Source organism: Loxodonta africana, chromosome 1 (genome assembly GCF_030014295.1).
Source record: "Loxodonta africana isolate mLoxAfr1 chromosome 1, mLoxAfr1.hap2, whole genome shotgun sequence".
Classification (NCBI taxonomy): Eukaryota; Metazoa; Chordata; class Mammalia; order Proboscidea; family Elephantidae; genus Loxodonta; species Loxodonta africana.
Window position 1 is genome coordinate 102,838,597 of NC_087342.1, and position 20,756 is coordinate 102,859,352.

General features: G+C 48.7%; 1 protein-coding gene and 1 non-coding gene across 2 annotated transcripts in view; one reads left to right on the forward strand and one right to left on the reverse strand.

Annotated features, from left to right (window-relative positions):
• The window catches only part of LRFN2 (leucine rich repeat and fibronectin type III domain containing 2), a 52,073-nt gene that overhangs the window by 17,812 nt on the left and 13,505 nt on the right, over nucleotides 1-20,756 (reverse strand). The gene's annotated exons all lie outside the window — the stretch shown is intronic.
• Nucleotides 5,703-5,773, forward strand: TRNAG-UCC (transfer RNA glycine (anticodon UCC)). Its single transcript has one exon. It is a non-coding gene; the product is annotated as a tRNA-Gly (tRNA).

Here is a 20,756-nt window from a genome sequence, read left to right on the forward strand (position 1 = left end):
CAAGGTGGTAGGAAATGAGGACACCAAGGTGGTAGGAAATGAGGTCACCTGGCCAGAAGCCAGGTTCGGGAGAACTTACAAGTACTTTCACTCCGTGTTCCAACTCTGATGGATTTGCTGGGTGCCAGTGTCGGGAAGGAGCCCTGGTGGTGCAGTGGTTACGAGCTTAGCTGCTAATCAAAAGGCTGGCAGTTCAAATCTACCAGCCGCTCCTTGGAAACTCTGTAGGGCAGTTCTATTCTGTCCTATAGAGTCGTTATGAGTTGGAATCGACTGGATGGCCACAGGTGAGTGTTCAGAAGGATTCTGAGGCTGTGTTCAATCACAGTGGGACAGAGTATGATGGGCTAGAAGAATCTGTGTCTCATGTTTGCTGTCCCTGGTCTCCCTAGGCTAGATCGGAGAAACACCAGGCTTATCGGTACAAGTTCTAGAGTCCTCTCTTTAGGTGTCTGTTACCAAATGCTGGCTGTCCCTAAACACAGGACCCTGAGCACTGGGAAGGTGCATGGCTGCTATTCAAATGAGACTGTCAAAGAGCTGCTGTGACTCAGTGAGGGCTCCAAGGATCAAAATCTCCTAATCGACGGAGCAGTGGCCAGGGGCTCTGTCCCTGCCCTGTTACCTGTGCCGTCCTGAGACCACAGGGTTCCTCCAGGTGCCCTGAGGCACGCCTGCCTTAATGCAGCTCCTTTGCCCTGTCAACAGGCAAATGGAGCCACGTTCCTGTCAACACCATGAAGTTCTCTGAGACAGAGCACTCCAACTGCTTCAATCCTCACGAGCACCCAGACATTCATTCCGACAGTTCTCGGAACAGTAGGCAGGGTTGGGGGTCAAAATTCTGAACTGACCTATGGGCCCCTTCCCTTGTTCCCCTCCCTCAGCCTCTTCTCTGCAAGCAGCGAGAGCGACCCTGTTAAAACCCCGGTCAGATCCTGCTCTTCCTCAGCTGTAACCCCTCAGCACCTCCCAGCAGAGCAAAAGTCCTCCCGTGGACTGCAGGCCCCACGTAATCTGCCCCCTCGCCTCTCCGGTCTCCTCCCCTACACACCTCCCACCCTCTGCTGCTGACTCTGTACCAGTCACCTGGCTGCCCTCTGTCCTTCAAACCTGCCGATTATGTCCTGCCTCAGGGCTCTTGCACTGGCTGTTCCTTCTGCCTAGATGCTCTTCCTCCAGATGTCCACATGACTCCCTCCTTTGCCTCCTTCAAGTCTTGCTCAAGTGTCACCTTCTCAGGGGACTATCTCTGACCACGCCATTTAACATTCTAGGTTTCCCCTCCATTTCTGTCCTCTCCTCCATATTCCCCATTGTGCATTTATTGCCTGGCAGATGGTACCATTTACTTATTTGTTATGCTTACTGTTAATTGTCTATTCTCCCTTCCCCACTAGAAAGTCAGCTCCATGAGGAACCGGGTTTTTGTTTTTGACATGTTTTTCTCACTGTTTCCCTAGCACCTAGAACAACACTTAACACATAGTAGGTCCTCAATAAACATTTGCTGGATGGTGAATGAAATGAATGCTCTGTATCTCCACTGTCCAAAACAGTAGCTACATGTGGCTATTTAAATTCAAATTAAGATTAGATAAAATTAAAAATTCAGTTCTTTAGTCCCTCTAGCCACATTGCAAGTGCTCAAGTCACAGTGGCAAGTGACTTCCTTTTTGGACAGTGGGGCTGTGGGAGTTTCTATCACTGCAAGGAGTTCAATTACTGAGAACTGTTCTAGAGCACACTGAGCATACTTATCCATGTACCCCAGCCTGTGGTATAAAGACTATGACTTTTTATTTAAGACCTGATACCCAAACAGAGGGGCCAGTCCGGGTAACACTGTCCATTTCAGGCACCATTCACGGCAATGGAAGACTTGGTCATGAAGGCTTCAGTCTAGTTCTTTGGGCTGTCTGGCTCCCTGGGTGTGTCTCCATGACTCTGGAAAGTGTCACCCCTTCCTTTTGTTTCTACTATCTCCCCTCAGCCCCTAGGACCTCTGGCGTCAGTAGCTCTCTCTGAGGTCCCCCAGGCCTGGCTCAAGCTCGCCTACCACCCGGAGTGTTTGGAGTTCACCTAACACACTCAGCCTGTGTCAGGCCCTTTCCCAAACCTCAGCCCTTCCCCTCCACCCCACACTGAAGAGCTGCCTCACTTTCCCTATGGTCCTCAAAGAGGACCAGTCCTTGGCCAAAGTGAATATTTGAGCTCCTTCTGCTCCTTTGTTTCTATATCCTTGTTCCTGGTTTTCTGACTCTCATTTCCAAGATACCCATTACACTTCTGATGTTCAAGTCTCTATTAGTCAGGAAAAATCCCTGATAAATCCAGTAACAATGATACATATCACTCCTCCCAGGAACACCTACCATTAAAAGAGGAGCTGAAGAGGCAGCAGAATGCAGTGATTGTAAGCACAGACTCTGGAGTCAGACTGCTGGGTTCAGATCTTGGTTCTGCCACTTACTAGCTGTGTGACTTTGGGCAAGTTACTTAACCGCTCTATACCTCAGTTTCCCAGAATACACTATTTCAGTAAAATGGGCCATTCACAGTCTCTGCCTTAGAAGGTTGTTATAAGGATTAAACAAGTCGTGGCTCATAAGGAGCTTGGATCAGCGTCTGACACATAGCAAATTCTACCAAAGGTTTGCAATAAAGGAGTGGGTAAGGTGGGATTACATGGCACAAGGTAGAATTGACTCAATGGCACATGACAACAACAACAATGCTGAACCAAAAGAAAAGTACCTCTGATGGTGGAAATCCAGGCCTTGCAAACCTCAGGCAAGCTAGAAACTGGGAGGCTTAGGCAGGTCTGAACCCTGGCAGGGCTGCCAGGGGGACATTGTGGCATCAACACTCACAGTAGGGCGTGTTTCCTCTCCCCAAATACAACTCAACTCTGAAAATCTTTTTCAGAAGACACGTGGCAACGGTGTTAGTTAAGCCCTGGCTCGGTGATGGCAGTGATTACTGGAAATTAGGTCACCGTGAGCTGAGCTTTAACAGGCTGCCTCTGTGCTCGTCTCCCCAGAGTAAGGGCTTACCTGCTGACAGGTAGGGATCACACCTGGGCAGGCCCTGGCTTTGGTCCCTGCCTCAGGAAATGCAACAGATCCAGCTGCCCAGCCAATGCTTGGGAAAGTTGTCAGCCTCTGTCATCAGTGGAGATGACCATGTGGGGAAGGGACCAGCTCTACGGTGCTGCTTCATGGGAAGGATAAAGCAAAGAGAGGCAGAAGTACTGGGTGCTGGTATTGGATCACCAGCGTCCAAACCCCAGCTCCATCACTTACAAGCTGTGTGACTTTGGGCAAACTACTTAGCCTCTCTGTAAAATGGGGTGGAGGGTACAGCTTACCTCACAGGTTGCTGTAAATTGCACAGTGCCTGGTCTATAGCAAGTACTCAATTTACTTAGTGATTGCTATGGAGGGAGTTGTCCAGTACCAATGATGACAGAGAAATGAACCCAGGTATGAGGTTTCACGAGTAAACACACAATACCAGCTAGTGAGGCAGGCACACAGCCCAGCTCAGCAACCAGCCATCCTGAGGTCTGGCAGTCTGTCCTGGCACCAGCCCCTGGATCCAGCCTGCCCTCCAGCTCAGATGCTTCTCTTGCTGAGTCACCAAGATGTCTGCTGTCTCTTTCTAGTTCTTCCTCTGCCATCTCCACTTACACGCCATAGGAACTCTGGGTTGAGAGGGGCCGTGAAAGTCACTGAGCTCATCAACCCCTCCATAACATGACCATCTGCTCACACACCTCCAGTGACAGGCAGCTCACTACCTGCCAAGGCAGCCAGTCCCAGCTTTGGGCAACTCTGAGTGGTTCAGAATCCCTGCTCATGTTGGGCTGTGGTCTGACAGCCTGCTACTTCTGGAGTCACCTGGATCACGTCTGTTTCTTTCTTTTACACATGTCGGTGCTTCCCAAACTGTGAGGCAGCTGTCTCAACCCACCTCGAATTTTTCACCTGTCCAGAATTAATGCTTCCCTTCCTTCCGACCATTTCCTCGTGACGCAGTTTCTAGTTTGCATCCTGGCTACTCCCCTCTGATCATATGCCAGTTTGTCTTGTGCCCTCTTCTCTATGGAGGAGGAGGTACAATCAGCAGAGAACAGTCAGACCCCACTTTTCCCCATCTGACATCACACTTCTCTTGAGGGCCCCCAAGAATATATTCAGCTTCCAGAAAGCTAGATCCTGTGGGTGGCTCACACTCAGCAGATAGTCATTGAAAACCTCCTGTGTTTCCCCAAGGCCACTATTATGCCACATTGCTATCCCTTCTGTTCTTGGTAAGCAGGGTTTCTGTCCTGGCTGATCTAGCTGAGCTCCCAGCCCATGCAAGGCCTCTGTTTCTCCTTCTTTCTGTCTCTCCTTATCCAAGTCTCTAGGGATGTAGAAACTTTCTCTGTCTTTAATTGTCCTTGGCCTCTGGGTCCCAAGGACTAAGTCTTGGAGGAAAGAGCGTTGGTTTTGGAATCAGACAGAAATCCCTCTTTGAGGGCCAGCTCTGCCTCTGACCAGTGGGGTGCTCCTAGACCTTGTCTTTCCTCTCTCAGAACCTGTTTGCTCACATGTGAAATGGGGATAATTAACGCCAACCTCCTGTGTTGGGTGTAAGAAATCAAGTCAGTAGAGATAAAGATTGACATCCCTGCCCTGCCCCTCCCAGGGCCCTTTAGTACAACCAGACTGTTGAAAATGATGATAATAATTGCCACTTATCTCCTGCAGGAGCCGAGAAGAGCTTGTCGTTGTTGTGTGCTGTCCAGTCGATTCTGACTTATAGTGACCCTATGTAACAGAGTAGAGCTGCCCCATTGGGTTTCTTAGGCTGTAATCTTTATGGGAGCAGCTCGCTAGGTCTTTTCTCCTGCAGATCCACTGGTAGGTTCGAAGCGCCAACCTTTCAGTTAGCAGCCTAACACTGAACCACTGTGCTACGGCTTGTTCAATAACAATTCATTACTTGCAGGAGAAACACAGAAGGAGTCAGACCAATTATACGTCATTGTAAACTCAGGAGTGTGCAAAATGAAGATTCTCCACCAGCCCCGTCCAGCTGGTACAACCAGCAAACACCGAGTTACCTCCACCTGATGGTGAACCTGACTGGAGAATTCGCCCTAGTTGGCAGATCTGTAATTTCATGGGGGCTCCACCCAGGGCATGCTTCCCTGCAGCACCAGCCTCCTCCAACACGCTACCACAGAGCAAATTCTGCCAGGTGGACTAAAGAGGAGAGGATGGTGGCGTGTGTTTGTCACTTCAGTGTGGCTGATGCACACTCATGGCAGTCAGTGTCGGCAGGGGCTTCTTGATCTGTTGTTTAGGGGCTTGGTTGGCCCTGTTAGATCTGAAGCAGTAAGCAGCATTTGGGGAGGGGACATAGGGGGAAGGACAATGGCCCCTGGCTGTCTGCTTTTCCACATGTGTCCTTGTACCTGAAGAATAGGGCAGCTCCCAGACAAGAACTTGGCAGGAATCAAATGCGCAAGAAGTTGCTGAAGATGATGCATGGTGGGTCACAGCATAAGCTGTGGGGACAGCTGGGCCTGGATTTAAACCCCTCTGTCATTGCCTTTTTTGCCATTGCCTAGCTGTGTGAGCTTGGGTGGGTTAGCTAAGCCTCTCTGCCTTGGTTAGATAGGAATACTAGTACCTACTTCATAGGAAAGGGCAGTGGTAGTTCAGTGGTAGAATTCTTGCCTTCCACACAGGAGACCCAGGTTCGATTCCTGGCCAATGCAACTCATGCACAGCCACCACCTGTCTGTCAGTGGAGGCTTATATGAGGCTTAGGTGATGCTAAACAGGCTTCAGTGGAGCTTCCAGACTAAGACAGAGTAGAAACAAAGGCCTGGTGATCTACTTTTGAAAATCAGCCAGTAAAAAGCCTATGGGCTACAACTGATCAGAAGGAAGACGCAGGACAGGGCGGTGTCTCATTTTGTTGTGAATGAGGTCATCAGGGAACATAGGCTGACTTGACAGCAGCTAACAACAACCACTTCATAGGAATAGTGTGAGGAGCAAATGAGGAAAAGTGTGTTACACTCCTGGCACATCGCTGTTTTTAGGTGCCATTGAGTTGGTTCCAACTCACAGTGACCCTATGTACAACAGAATGAAACACTGCCCAGTCCTGCACCATCCTTGCAATCACTGTTATGTTTGAGCCCATTGTTGCAACCACTGTGTCAATCCACCTTGTTGAGGGTCTTCCTCTTGGCATGGTACCTGGCAACAAATGAGCGACCAGTAAATACCAGGTTTTGTTACAGTGACGATGGCAAAGTCAACACAAATCAGGATGAAATGGGTCCATCTTGCTTGAAGTCCTCAATCATCTCAGGGATGGATTCTGGCATTTCCAGTTATCATGCCCTTCCTTTGTCAGATCAGAAGTGCCCAGAAGAAGGAAACTGTATCAATCCTTTATGCACTATAGTAAAAAAAGTGTGGGGCTCCATCATTCGCTGACTGTGAAGCTAGGCAAGAACCTCACTCATTTTTCTCATCTGCAAAATGAGGCAAATGATATTGATCATACAGTGTCTTTGTGAAAATTAAATGCAATGATATTTGTTCAGCACTCAGTACAGTGCTTAGGAAGTCACGCAAGGAAAAGTAGTCATGACGACATGGCTTCATCATCTTACCAATAAAAACCAGTAGCAGTAGAGTCAGTTCTGGCTCATGGAGACCCCACATGCATGAGGAGAACTGTGCTCGATAGGGTTTCCAATGGCTGAATTTTCAGGAATAGGTTACATTGCCAGACCTTTCTTCTGAGGTGCCCCTGGGTAGGCTTGAACCTCTAACCTTTAGGTTAGCAGCCAAGTATGTTAACCATGTGCACCACACAGGGACTCCAGCCCCACCATCTACTAACTGAGAATTTCTTGAGCAAGGGAGTATCACCTCTTTGAACCACTATTGCCTTGTCTGTCAAAAAATTTGACCCCATAGAACTGTGAAAACCAACTAAGATGTGTCTACTAGAGATAAGCGGTAAAGCATTTGCTCATGTAAGCTGTCGTCTGTTGTAATGAGGCCATTCGGTGCCCAACTCTGAATGCACATCCAAGAAACTCACTGGCACTTCCTTGGGGCTGCTCCAAGCTGTGTGCCTGGAGGCTGGACCACAACCACAACCTCATGGCCTACTGGATGTTCGGCTTCCTGAGTGGTAGCGTCATTCTGCGTGCTGCCTCACCCTGCTGAGAGAAACCCTTTCCACCCGATGGTCAGGAGGAGCCCACTCAGCATTTCTCGGGGCTGTGTTTCTGCTGATCCTCCCCGGACACCCTCTGCTGCTAACGAGCGGGCTGGCCAGGAAAGGATGAATTAAGGTTGGGGGAGAAACTACTTCTAGAGACTTCACGTGAGCAATGGGGAGAGCACTCTGTCCAGCCAAGCCCTGGTCCTGGAGCCCAGGGAAAGGAAGATGGGGGAACAGAGCTGTCCCCACCCACCAAATATCCTCAGGTTGGGCTCGAGGGTTGAGGCTTGAACGCTGGTCTGTCATGGACGTGCCATGTGACCTCAGGCAAGTCACTTTCCTTCTCTGTTCCTCAATGTCCAATTCTGACATTCTAGAATTCCACAAGAGCATCACCAGAAGAGGGGTGATAAAAACAAGGCGGAGGTGGGAGGAGGGCAGGTGGACACAACCATCAAAGGGCTGTTGGGGTGCAGGCACCAGGTCCTCAAACCTAAAAGCACACAGGATTTGGCACCAGAGCAACTGGGGTCCAAATGTAGACCCCACAATTTACTGGCTGTAGAATCTTTACCACAGTACTTAAGTTCCCTATTTCGGTCTCCTTGTAAAAGCCATTTGCAAGCCTAATTTGTAGAGTCATAGGAGGGTAATAAAAAATGTATGCAAAGCCATGGCATATAATATATATGTATATTCTGGATGCTTACCTACTTTATTATCTAGCAATCATCTATCTCTCTATTTTTCAACAATCATCATCATTACCATCATCTTATTTTATAGAGAACACTAACACCATGACCCAGCCCATCTCCCAGAGGGACATTTCACGGTGGCAGATGGTGAGCTACCTGGGAGCTCTGGTAGTCCCTGCACTGCATGGGAAGATGAGTCCCGCCATGGGATTTATTGGAAACCCTGGTGGCATAGTTGTTAAGTGCTTCGGCAGCTAACCAAAAGGCCGGCAGTTCAAGTCAACCAGGCGCTCACTGGAAACTCTATGGGGCAGTTCTACTCTGTCCTGTAGGGTCCCTATGAGTCAGAATCAACTCAGTGGCAATGGGCAATGTGTATGGGATTTACTCATTAGCCAGGAGCTTTGAGATGGGGCTGGCCTGGCCTGGAGATGCCCCATCCTGGTTTTGACTGAGAACATCAAAAAACAGCAGTATTATCATCTTTCTCTTCCCCTACCCCGCCCCAAGCCCATGGACAGCCAGCTCCTCCAGGACAGCTAGCACAGAATATGTCCACTAGATGCCCTGCAGTGTCCATGGAGGACACTAGTAATGGAAGTAATCACATGAGCAAATAGCATGTGAGTATATTAGGCTCATACCTGTGACTTTCTGGGAGTCTCTCCAGCACTGTTTGTTGGGATGCATGGTCTGGGGACCCCAGGAGTTGGTCTGCTCTCCTTCCTCTCCTGCCCCAGCTTGGGGGAGGCCATGCTGGGCTGCAAGTGGGAACGGGGCTGAGAAGGCGCTTACCTACTTTATTATCTAGCGATCATCTATCTCTCTATTTTTCAACAATCATCATCACCATCATCTTATTTTATAGAGAACACTAACACCATGAACCAGCCCATCTCCCAGCGGGACATTTCGCAGTGGTGGATGGTGATCTACCTGGGAGCTCTGGTAGTCCCTGCGCTGCATGGGAAGATGAGCCCCGCCATGGGGACTTGACAGCAATTAACAATATTTTATGGTATATTTGTTGAATGAACGAATGTATTTTATTCATTCGGCACACATGCGTGTCACCCCTCTTGTGTGTCAGTCAGTCAGCTAAATGCAGGGGACCCACAGTCAGCTGAGGCATTCCCTGATAGTGTGTCTGTTTCCACAGGAGATGAGTGAGGGTGAAGGACAAACCTTCCTTCCTTTGGTATGTATCATATAACAGGGGTGAAGCACAATGATGAGGAGCTTTGGAATCAGACAGACCAGGGTTCAAATCCTGGCTCTGCCACTTACGAGCTGTGTGACTGTAGGCAAACCACCTAACCTCTCTGTGCCTCAGGTTTCTCACTTGTAACATGGGGATGATAATAGAAACTCTCCGCATCATACTGTTGTTGGGCAGATTAGATGAATGAATGTCATCAAGCACTGAGGACATTACACTCCACTGCAGCTTGGAGGTAAGAATGAAGTAGTTGATTCATGTGAAGAGTTGAGCACAATGGCTGTCATACGAGGTGAAGGTGCTTAATAAACACCCCTCACCCCGCTCCTGCCCACCCCTTAATTCTCAGAAAGGAAAATTCCTGACTTCCCATAGTCATGGAACCCATATTTTTGGGCCCTTTTGGGTTGTTGTAGTTAGCTGCTGTCAAGTTGGACCCCAATCATGGTGACCCCATACTCAATGAAAGGAAATGCTGCCTGGTCCTGTACCATCCCCATGATTGATTGTGGATCAAACCATTGTGATCCATAGGATTTTCACTGGCTGACTTTTGTAAATAGATCACCAGGCCTTTCTTCCTAGTCTGTCTTAGTCTGGAAGTTCTGTTGAAACCTGTTCAGTATTATGGCAACATGCAATCCACAGATGACAGATGGGTGGTGGCCGTGCATGAGATACATTGGCCAAGAATCAAACCCAAGCCTCCTGCATGGAAGGTAAGAGCTCTACCACTGAGGCACCACTGCTCCCTTTAGGTTAGGACATTATTTTTGTTATGTGCAGTAGGGTCAGTTCGGACTCACAGCAACCCTATGTACAATAGAGCCAAATGTTGCCTGGTCTTATGCCATCCTCACAATCATTGCTATGTTTGAGCCCATTGTTGCAGCCATGGTCTCAATCCATCACACTGACAGTCTTCCTCTTTTTTAACATTAGTTATCAATAAGCTTATTACTTTTTTTTTTTAATCAAGGGAGGATGCAAGCAACTCCTTACATCCCACCCCTACCCTCACCCCCCCCACCACAGGCTACACAGCTCCTGTGTCCTAGATGTAGCTAACACAATGTGACTGGCAAGGCCATCCTCTGAGGGGTGTGAGAGCAGCTCAGACTATGCAGGGCTCAGAGCACTAGCCTGGGACTCAGGTGCCTGGAGCTTTCTCCCAGCCCCGCAAACCCTAACTGGCCATGTGAAAGGCAAGTCACTTCATCCCTCTGGGTCTTCGCCCTTCCTTGGCCTGTCGAGGGGTTGGGATTAGACTACTTCTTAGGTCTTTCCAAGTTCATTCACTCAATCAGGAAAAGTTTATGGAGCATATTATTTGCCAGGCACTGCTCTAGGCACCGGGGATACCCTGTGACCACAACAGACAAATGGCCCTGCCTCGTGTAACAGACAATAAACATCAAACATCACAGTCAGTGAATTACTGAGTGTTACAAAGTGGAATGTGCTTTGGATAAAAGAAAACGTAGAGCAAGTTGAGAGGGAAGAAGAAAGCGTTAGGGGGTAAGGAGGGCAGGCTCAACTTTAAATAGGTTAGTCTGGGATGACCTTATTAAAAAGGTGGCATTTGAGGGGAGGGACATCTTACATTCTAGGAATCTAGGAATCTCAGTGATTCTTAAAACACCAGCTGTGGTTGAGTCGACCCCAGCTCATGGTAACTTCATGGGTGTCAGAGTAAAACTGCTCTATAAGGTTTTCAGTGGCTGATTTTTGGGAAGTAGATCGCCAAGCCTTTCTTCTGAGGCACGTCTGGGTAGACTCGAACCTTCAACCTTTGGGTTAGCAGCTGAGCATGTTAACCATTTGTACCACCTAGGAATTCCCAGTGATTCTTAACACTGCTACATTCTAGAGATAGCACTATTTGGGGGGCCCTGGAGTTCCCCATTTCTTCTTATTCTCCATCTCAGCTCACATGAATGGCAGCTTGCCCAGTGAGTGGCAGAGCCAATGGCAGATCATCCAAGTCCCCAAGAGTGGTGAGAGATTTACCGCTGTCTTTATTCACATGCCAATATCTCACGGCTCCCGTGGCTCTGATGGAATAAATATGACCTTTTATTCTTCACTTTGCTTAAGACTCAAGGTCAACAGCCCAGCTGTGATCTATCGCTGCTCCCTCCACTGGTCACCCACCAGCCAGGGAGCCCCATGCTGTCAGAGATTCATGGCGCCATCCTCCAGCCCTGCACGCCTGCCTGCCCTCAATGCTGGGCCCGGGCCTCGCCGGGCCGAGAGGAAGCGGCCAAAGTGGCTCTCTGGAGGATGATGGCTCATTGAGGACAGAGACGAAGCCGTAAATCTCCTCCCTCTCCACGAACACACCCTGTCACTAGGATTGAACCCATGACCTGGGTTTCATTTCAGTCCTGAAGGAGGCAGCAACAGGGAGGTAGGGCAGCCACGGTTCAAACGGCAAGTCATAACTTAAAACGCCCCAGGACACGGCCAGCCATCAGTTTCCTCTGTGTGGAGAAGGGGTGGAAGGCCTGCCTCAGACTGCCTGCCTCACAGGGAATTCTCCAGGCCCTTTAGCTGAGGCCTCCTCCAGCTAGCAAAGAAGCTGTGACTTTTCATGTGCCAGGCATCAGCAGCAGCACTGCCTGGAAGTTCTCCTACTTGTCTAACTGAGACCCCTCCTGCAGCACCCACCAGTTTCCCCTTGTTTACTCTTTATCTAGGAGTCCCTGGGTGGTGCAAACAGTGAAGTGCTTGACTATTAGCCGAAAGGTTGGCAGTTAGAACCTACCCAAAGGTACCTCAGAAGAAAGGCCTGGTGACCTGCTTCCGAAAGATCACAGCCCTTAAAAACCTTACGGAGTAGTTCTACCCTGCACACGTGGAGTCGCCAAGAATCAGAATCAGCTCCGGGGTAACTAATAATAACAACGACTCCTTATCTGCCCGTGGCTTGGGATGGGTTGACCTGGTTCACATTTCCTCTGTTACCTCATGGTGCTTCTGAGTCACAAATGTTGTTGGTTCTGGGTTTGTTAACAGATTAGGGGCTGGGAAAGGGGAGAATCTAGAAAGGAAATGGAGTCACTGGCCTCTCTTTTGAACACACCACCTATGACCCCAAGACACTTATTTCTACCCATCTTACACGTCTTTGTCCTAACTCGTGTTCTGGGAGGAAGCAGCATGGTTAGGAGCTTGTTGGAGCACCAGCGTCCTGCGTTTGAATTCTGACTGTACAACTTCCTAGGTGGGAGAGTTTGGGCAGCTCACCTGCCCTCTCTGATCTGGGCGATCTCTAATCTAGTGTTATAGTAATTGCTGCCTCCTAGGTAGCTGTTTTTTTTTTTTTTAGGTAGCTGTGGTAGTGTAGTGGTTAAGTGGTACGGCTGCTAGCCAAGGGGTCGGCAGTTCATATCCACCAGGCGCTCCTTGGAAACTCTAAGGGGCAGTTCTACTCTGTCCTATAGGGTCGCTATGAGTCGGAATCGACTCGACGGCACTGGGTTTGGATTTTTTGGTTTAGGTAGCTGTGAAGGTGCTCAGTATGGTGGGGAGCACAGAGCAATCACTCAAATGCTACCTGCATTTTATTAAGGTGTCAAGGGGTGGACCCTGAGGCCAGCCTGCCTGTGTTCAATTCCCAGTGGGGACAATTCAGGCCAGCTTCTTAATCTCTTTAAGTCTCAGTCTTCTCATCTGTAAAATCAAGATAATCACAGCGCCTTCTTTGTGGGGACGTTGTGAGAATGAGCTAATAAAAGAAGGGGGCAGTGGTGGTTCCGTGGTAGAATCTTCGCCTTCCATGCAGGAGACCCAGGTTCTATTCTTGGCTAGTGCACCTCATGCAAAGCTACCATTCGTCTGTCAGTGGAGGCTTGCCTGTTGCTGTGATGCTGAACAGGTTTCAGGTAGGGAGCTTCCGGACTAAGACAGACTAGGAAGGAAATTTTGGGGATCTACCCAAAAATCAGCCAATGAAAATCCCACGGATCACGATGGTCCAACCCTGTTGTGCACGGGATGGTAATGAATGGGGCTGCAGTAGAGATGTATCTTGGTTATGGCAGGTATGGCATGTGCCCTTGGGGTGGGTGGGTGGCGGCCAACAAGCAGTTTCTATTGGCCATCGCAGTTTCCATCGCCAGCTGTGAGAGATCATTCAGGAATCTAAAACTATCTGCCATTGAGGCTATTTTCCACAGATACGCCACTGGTTGGGGGCTCAGTCTACAGCAGCTAACAACAGCATTAAATGGAAACCGCTTAGAAGTGCACCTTTCTCAGAAAGGTTAGGTCTCATTACGGTCATCATTACTGGAGAAGAAACCGAACTGCATTTACCTGGCACTTTTGACCTAATTTCCATCAATGTGTTTTGTGAGTTATAATCCACTTCCTTCCATCAAAAGAGATGAGATGACTTGCAACATAAAAGCACATATAAAATGAGACAAGTACAATTTTTCAAGTTTTATGGCAGATGGAAAATCAATGTGGAAGCTTGAGCTCGAGGCCCCCAGATTGGTTCACTATGACACTCCAGCACTAGATTTACTTATAACCTGGCAATACCATGAAGCTGTCACACAGCCCTGGCCACGGTGTCTTCGGCATAGCCTACGGGGGGAGGGGGACAAGGTGGCCCTCAGAACAGTGTGGGAGCAGCTTTGTTAGGGGGCCTTGTCTGTGTTAGATTTGGCTGCCTTCAGATGAAGCGTACCACCAGCTGGGGAGGGGCTGCCTCAGACTACTTTGCTGTGGTCACATCTGGTCACATTGCTGCACTTCATCCATGAAGAGGGATGTCACAAACCTGGCACATGTCTGAAGTGAGGAGCTAGAAAACACACCACAGGACACACTTCAAGCCCTTTCCTGCTCCAGAGAAGAACACATCAGTCCTTTACCTGCAAATCCTCCCAGGTATCTGCACTGATTGAGCTCCTACTTGGCCTTCTGGGTCACCTCCTCCAGGAAGCCTTCCCTAACCACTGTGGGCTAGATCAGCCCCCAGGACATGCACTTATCACACAGCATCTACCACAGCTGTAGCTACTGAATCAGTAAATGCCTCTAGTGAATAGTTATTTAATGTCTGTCTCCTGGGAAATGTGAGCTAAGTGACGGCAGGAGTGTCTGGTTCTCAGTTGTATTTCCTGTGAGTAACCCAGACCTGAGAACATAAATATAAAATAAATACACCTTGAAAAATTAAAGGCAAGAATGAAAATGAAAGGAAAAAAAAAAGAAAGGCAAGAGTGGAGGAAGACAGGCAGGGAACATGTTGAGTTTGGGAAAAAAAAAAAAAAAGGAATTAGGAGAACCATAAGAATGATCTTTAAAAAATTAAATGGACTTATAAAAACATAACTAGTTTTATTCCTGATGAGGATGAAGACTGAATCTAAGTGAGGAGGTGGAAGGAGATGGATTTTGATGTATGCAAAAGCTGGACAGTGAAAAAGGAAGACGTAAGAAGAACTGATGCATGGGAATGGCGGTGCCGGTCAATGCTGAATATACTGTGGACTGCCAGAAGAACAACAAATCAGAGTCAAAAGAAATACAGCTAGAATGCCCCTTAGAAGAGAGGATAGCGAGACTTATGCTCACTTACTTTGGACACGTTATCAGGAAAGACCAATCACTAGAAACGAATATCATGTTGATAAATTAGAGAGTCAGTGAAAACAAGGGAAATCTGCAATGAGATGGATTGATATAAAAGCCGCAACAATGGACTCAAAGGTACCAATGATGGTGAAGATGGTGTAGGACCCGCAAAGTTTCATTCTGTTATACTTGTGGTTGCCATGAGTGGGAGCCTACCCAGTGACAACTAACAACAACAACAAACAGAAAAAACTTTTTAGCCAGGGGCACCCAACAGTGGTGTGTGGTCATTTTAAAAAAATGTGTGTTTCTTGTCAGAAAATCATCTTCATATGGGGCCGGTCAGCATTCCAAGGTGGGAGGTGGAGGGGGAGGGTGCTAATGCGAGGGAGGGGTAGTAGATCCATAAGGTTTCATGAAGAAAGATGAGGGCTGGCATGGATGACCTTGAACTGTCCCTTCCTCACTCTAGACATATTTCAGTTTATGAAAATAACAAGAACTAGGTCCGCTTTAAAGATAGAAGAACAGAGCGCAATAGAGTTGTGATGGATGAGCAGCTGGACTGATTCCAAGGACCCTGACTTTGCTCTCTCAAGTCCTTGGCAAAATTGTCTACACAGGGAAACTGGGTTTTAAGGTTACCCTATGCCACCTTCCTGATGCCCTCCCTCCTCTTGCTGCCTGAGCCTCAATCAGCCCTCCACTGAGCCTGCCCTCCCTGTCAGCCAGTCTCAGAAGAAACAATTTCAGCATCTCCTGGGTTTCTGCCCATTACAGATGCAAAGAAATGACTCTCTAAAGGTAAAATTTCAGCCCCTCTGATCTTCTGTGAGGGGAATATTTTTGGATGGGGTCCTGCTACCAGGCCCACTCATGGCAGGGTGGGAGAGAGCGAGGTTTGGGGTCTGAACCTGGATGCTCCTGCTCTCCCAGCCTGAGAGGCAGTACCCACCCCACTCACTTTTGCTGCAGTACAGAAGCTTTGTTCCAGCCCACCCCCATCCCCCAGCCCCTGAGGGAAAGGACTGCTGAGCACCAGCCAAGCCAACCCGGGAATTTTCAGAGCTTCCCTGTTCCACTCAGACCTTCTTCCAAGGAGCGACAATCAAAGCAGGCTTTGAGGGGGGAGAGCAAAGCAGCACTGGGAAGCAGCCCTTGGCACTGGCACATACGTGCTGGCATTTGGACGGGTGGTAAAAATATCTCTCTGGTGTTCAGCGTCAGCTGCTGCTGCTGCCACCATCTCAGCTTCCAAGATCCTGTCTCCACACCCAGTGCCTCAGCAGCCTCCCACCTGTCCATGCACGAACAGGTCACCAGGCCCCTGACCACAGGCCACCTCACACCCCACAAGTGCCACGTCCATCACTATGGCCAGGGACCAGCAAAGATGCACTTAAGAGCCACTAGAGAAAGTGATTCATTATCAGAAATACTGCAGCACACGCCTAATGAGCTAATTAAACAAGAACATAAACAACTACTCCCTATCAGAGTAAGAGGACTCAGGGAGGATGCTTAGGGAGGAGCTGGGATGCTGACGGTGGTGTGATGCTCTGCTCCGAAGAGGGAAATCAAAACAACCTTCCCTCCGCTCCAGGCTGTGGGCTGGGTCTCAGCATGGATCCCCAGAAAGGCAAGAAAAGGCCCCAAAATTCTGCCCCCAAATCGTCGCAAACTGCTGCTTTTTCCCTATTTCCTGCTCACCAAGCAGGCCCCCACCCTGATGTCCTTTGGCATTCATAACCAGCCTGAGGTGGAAGGAGTTCTTACTCCCATTTTATGCAGGTGGACATTGAGGAGCAGCAGGGTCTAAAGGCCACCTCTCCATCCAGCAGGCAGAGTCTTCTAAATCACATAATGCCACTCTTCTGCTTTCAACTCCCAACGGCTGCCGTGCCATTTTGGTTGAAATCCAAAGCTCTACATGATCCAGCCCCTGTCCCCTCGTCTAACCCTTCCCTTCTCTCCCTTTCTCACTGCTTCTGCAACAGGATAAGCACGTTTCCACACCCCAGGCTTCTGCACGCTCTGCTCTTTATCTTACTCCACCCAGGGCTCTGCTCAGATGTCACTCCTTACAGGGACCTTCCCTGACCACGAATGTAAAACAGCAACCCTCCCAGTCTCTGTCCCCTTATTCTGCCTTATTTTTCCTCAGAGTACCCATTTTTCATTTTTTATCCGTCTCTCCCAAAAGAATGTAACTTCCTTGAAAGCAAGAATTTTGCCTATCTTTTTCCAACCCTTGACCAGAGTCTGCACCGAAGCAGATACTCAATAAATATTTGCTGATTGAATAAATGGATATTGAGCTATCAGAAGTCAAAGTGTGGTTTGTTCCTAGATCACCAAGTCCCAAACCCAGAGTTGTCCCTAGCACAGGTTATCTCTCTGCTCAGAACTCGACCTTGGCTTCCCACTGCCAAAGGGGAAAGCTTGATGTCAGGACAGAACACGAGCTATAAGCTTCAGCTCAAGCTGTGGGACCTTAAGTGGGTCACTTCATCCTCGAGTGGTTCAGAGTCCTTACCTGTAAAATGGCTGTCACGGATGACATCCCACACAGTGTGAGTACCACACAGAACACACTGAACATCTTTAGAAGAGTACCTGGAATGTAGTAACTGCTCAGTAAACTTAGCTACTGTTCTTTATCTTGCTGGGCCTTCAAGGCCACCGTAATCTGTCTTACTCTGGCCTCTCTGAACAAGCTCCTGTTATTTGCCTAGACCAGTGGTTCTCAAAGTGTGGTTACTGGACCAGCAGCAGTAGCATCACCAAAGAACTTGTTAGAATTGCAAATTCTCAGACCTCATCCCAGGCCTCCTGAATCAAAAACTCAGGATGGAGATGACAGGGTCCAGCATGTCTGTGTTAGTTAATAAGCCTCCCAGGTGATTCTTCTGCCCACTCAAGCTTGAGAGCCACTGCCCTGGAGAAGGATCACTGGCAGCACAGTGGTTAAGAGCTATGGAGAGCTACGGATGGTACCCAAAAGGCTGGAAACCCTGTGGGGCAGTTATCCTCTGTCCTATGGGGTCGCTATGAGCCATAATTGATTTGACAGCAACAGATTTGTTTTTTTTTTTGTTGTTGTTGTTTAGTCCCAGAGAAAAAGAGCCCTGGTGGTGCAGTGGTTAAAGTGCTCAGCTGCTAACTGAAAGATCAGTGGTTCAAACCCACCAGCCACTGTGCAGGAGAGATGTGGGTGGCAGTCTGCTTCTGTAAAGATTACAGCCTTGAAAATCCCATAGCACAGTTCTACTCAGTCCTATAGATTCGCTATCAGTCAGAATCAACATGAGGGCAGTGGGTTTGGGTTTGGGTCCTGGAGAAAGGCTTTGAGCCAGGTAAGCCAGGTGTGGTCAACTGCGTTGTGGGTCATGTCTCTTCACTCAATCCATGGTTGGTGGAGTATATTCCCTACCCCTTGACGTTGGGCTTAAGGGTCTCTGAGCAGCACAAGTGCTTTGCAATCATTTACTAATCAAAAAGATTGGCAATTCAAATCCACCCAATGGCTCCGTGGAAGATCCCTGGTTGAATTGCTTCCGTAAAGATTACAGCCGGAAAAATCCTATGGAGCAGTTCTACTCTGTAACACATGGGGTTGCCATGAGTCAAAATCAACTCAACAGCCACAGGTTTCTGGTTTTTCTTTTACTTTGGCCTTGACCATGTTACTTGCCTTGGTGAGTATGACTTAGCAGATGAGATGCCAGCAGAGGCTTGAGATTTGCTTCTGCAGTCCCTCCTGCCCTCCTGCACTTCTGCTATCTGCTATGAGAAGAGCGTGCCCTGGAGAGCCACTGCACCTCTACTTGAGCTTCAGAGCAAGACAAAGAGCAGACCCAAACTGGACCTGGGGCCTGAGGCCAAGCACAGCCCATCCCAGCCTAGACCACCTGAGCACCACCCATCCTGCAGACCCCTGAGTAAGAAAATTAAATATTAGTGATTGTAAGATGCCTAGAATTTGAGAGTGTTTGTTATGCAGCATTATCGTGGAATAGCTGACTAATACACCAGGTGCCCTCATTGGTCCTTGACCAGGCCAGCTCATTCCTACCTCTGCCTCTTTCTTCAGTGGTTCCTTCTAAAGCAGCTACCCCCTCCCTCTTCCTTTCAAATTCTACCTGTACCCCAAGACACAGCTTACACTCCACCTGTTCACAAAAGCTCCCCCAGAATATACCCTTCCTACCTCAGGCATATGAATTCACTTCAGTCAGCTCATGAAAAAGCTCAAGGGGGCAAAGCTGACCAAGCAGTTCATTTATGTTTTAAGCTTTCGGAAGGTTAATGGCTAAACTTAGTACCGCTGCTAACTAAGTACCTGGTTAGAAAGCTAAGTGTTTAATAGATCTCTTGGTGTTTAACTTCATCACCCTTACTACCCTTACTATACAATAGAAGTGAATTTCCATATCTGGATCCGGACTCCCATCCACATCAGCCCCACAGCCACAGAACAAGTCCTGGTCCATCTTTGGAGTCCCCCCCTCCCCGCCCCCCACCAGCTGGAAATAGCTCTCCTGTGTAAATAAATAGTTAATGAGCTGGTTCACCCTCACTGCACATCTGTGTGGCCCTGTCTTCACCCTGGGGCACATCGCATTCTACAGCTTGGTGCGATGCTGTGATACTGCCCACTCACCACCACCCTCCACCTGCCTCTGAGACTCTAAAATGCTGGGCATTAATTTGACTCCATCCTGGAACCTCTGTCCCCCACAGGGTACCCACTCCCACCTGACAGGCTCGCACCTGCCAAACCACAGGCTTAAGTGGCAAGCGCTGCCACATCCCTCTAGGCTTCTCGCTGTGTCTCAGTGTCCCCAGAGATGAGATAAGAACGCTCTCAGTGAGACAGAAAAGCAGCCCAGATTAGCTTCCTTCCCCGGAGGGCCTCAGTTACAAACTGGCTGCTGGTTGCTAGGATCTTGTGGGCAGGTGCCAAAAAACGTTAATGACAATAATGCTTTTTGTCCACACACCTCTGTGGCAGTCATACGCCTCCCAGCACCCACTCTTCTCTCTACCATCCCAGCAGAACCTTGATTTTATTGGGGAAGGAAATGAGCCTGGGCAAATCACTACTTGTCTCACCGTCCATGGCAGGTTGGAGGAAACAAAAATAAGATACAAGCAGAAGTTGTTGGGTGGGATTTCTGAGGCTCTTTTCGAAGGGGCTGAGTCATCCAGGAGGTTGCTAGCTATCTATGTAGTTTGGGTTGTCTGCAAGCAGACCCTGAGACAAGGATTCCAGAGTAAGTAGTTTATTTGGAAGGTAGGTCTAGGCAGCTCTGGTAAGGAAACGGGGAAGAAAGCCAATACAGGGTGATTTACTAAGCAGGTTACCACTGTGGGCAACTGGGGCTCAGTCCTACCAGGGCCCTTTGGGAGACTGCATAGAACACACCTCAGAGTTGTCCTCCTCCCTCCTTCCCCAAGGGTAAGTGAAGTATTAATCATCAACTCCCACTGTCGTAGACTGAGGGCTGCTGTTGGGGACTTCAGTTCCCTGTGGGCTAGGTATGCCAGAGAAACTCCCAGGTGGAGAGTCTGTCAGCAAGCTTGGAGCTGGAAGCCATGCCTTAAAGAAAATGCAATTGAAGAAGCCTTCGTCCCTGACGTCCGTGGAGCCTCCATTCCAGCCCTGAACTACCTCTCCCTGGAATTCTCTGACAGGACAGAAACAAACGCTGAATTTGGTTACCACTGTGGTCAGATCTCTGTACTAGGAGCACTTTACACTTTATGAAGATGCTCTTGTTTCACTCCTGGCATCTCCTTCCATTTTCAGAACAACCTAAAAAGGTTAGCAGGACAGTTTTTATTATTCCCATTCTGCAGATGAGAAACCTGAGGCTCAGAGGAGAGAGGGGGGCCTGGAAATCACAAAATCCCACATCTGGAGTCCCTGATCACATTCACCTTGTATTAACCTCTCTACACTCTGCTTAGGGTTAAGAAAAAAGACTCCAGCAACT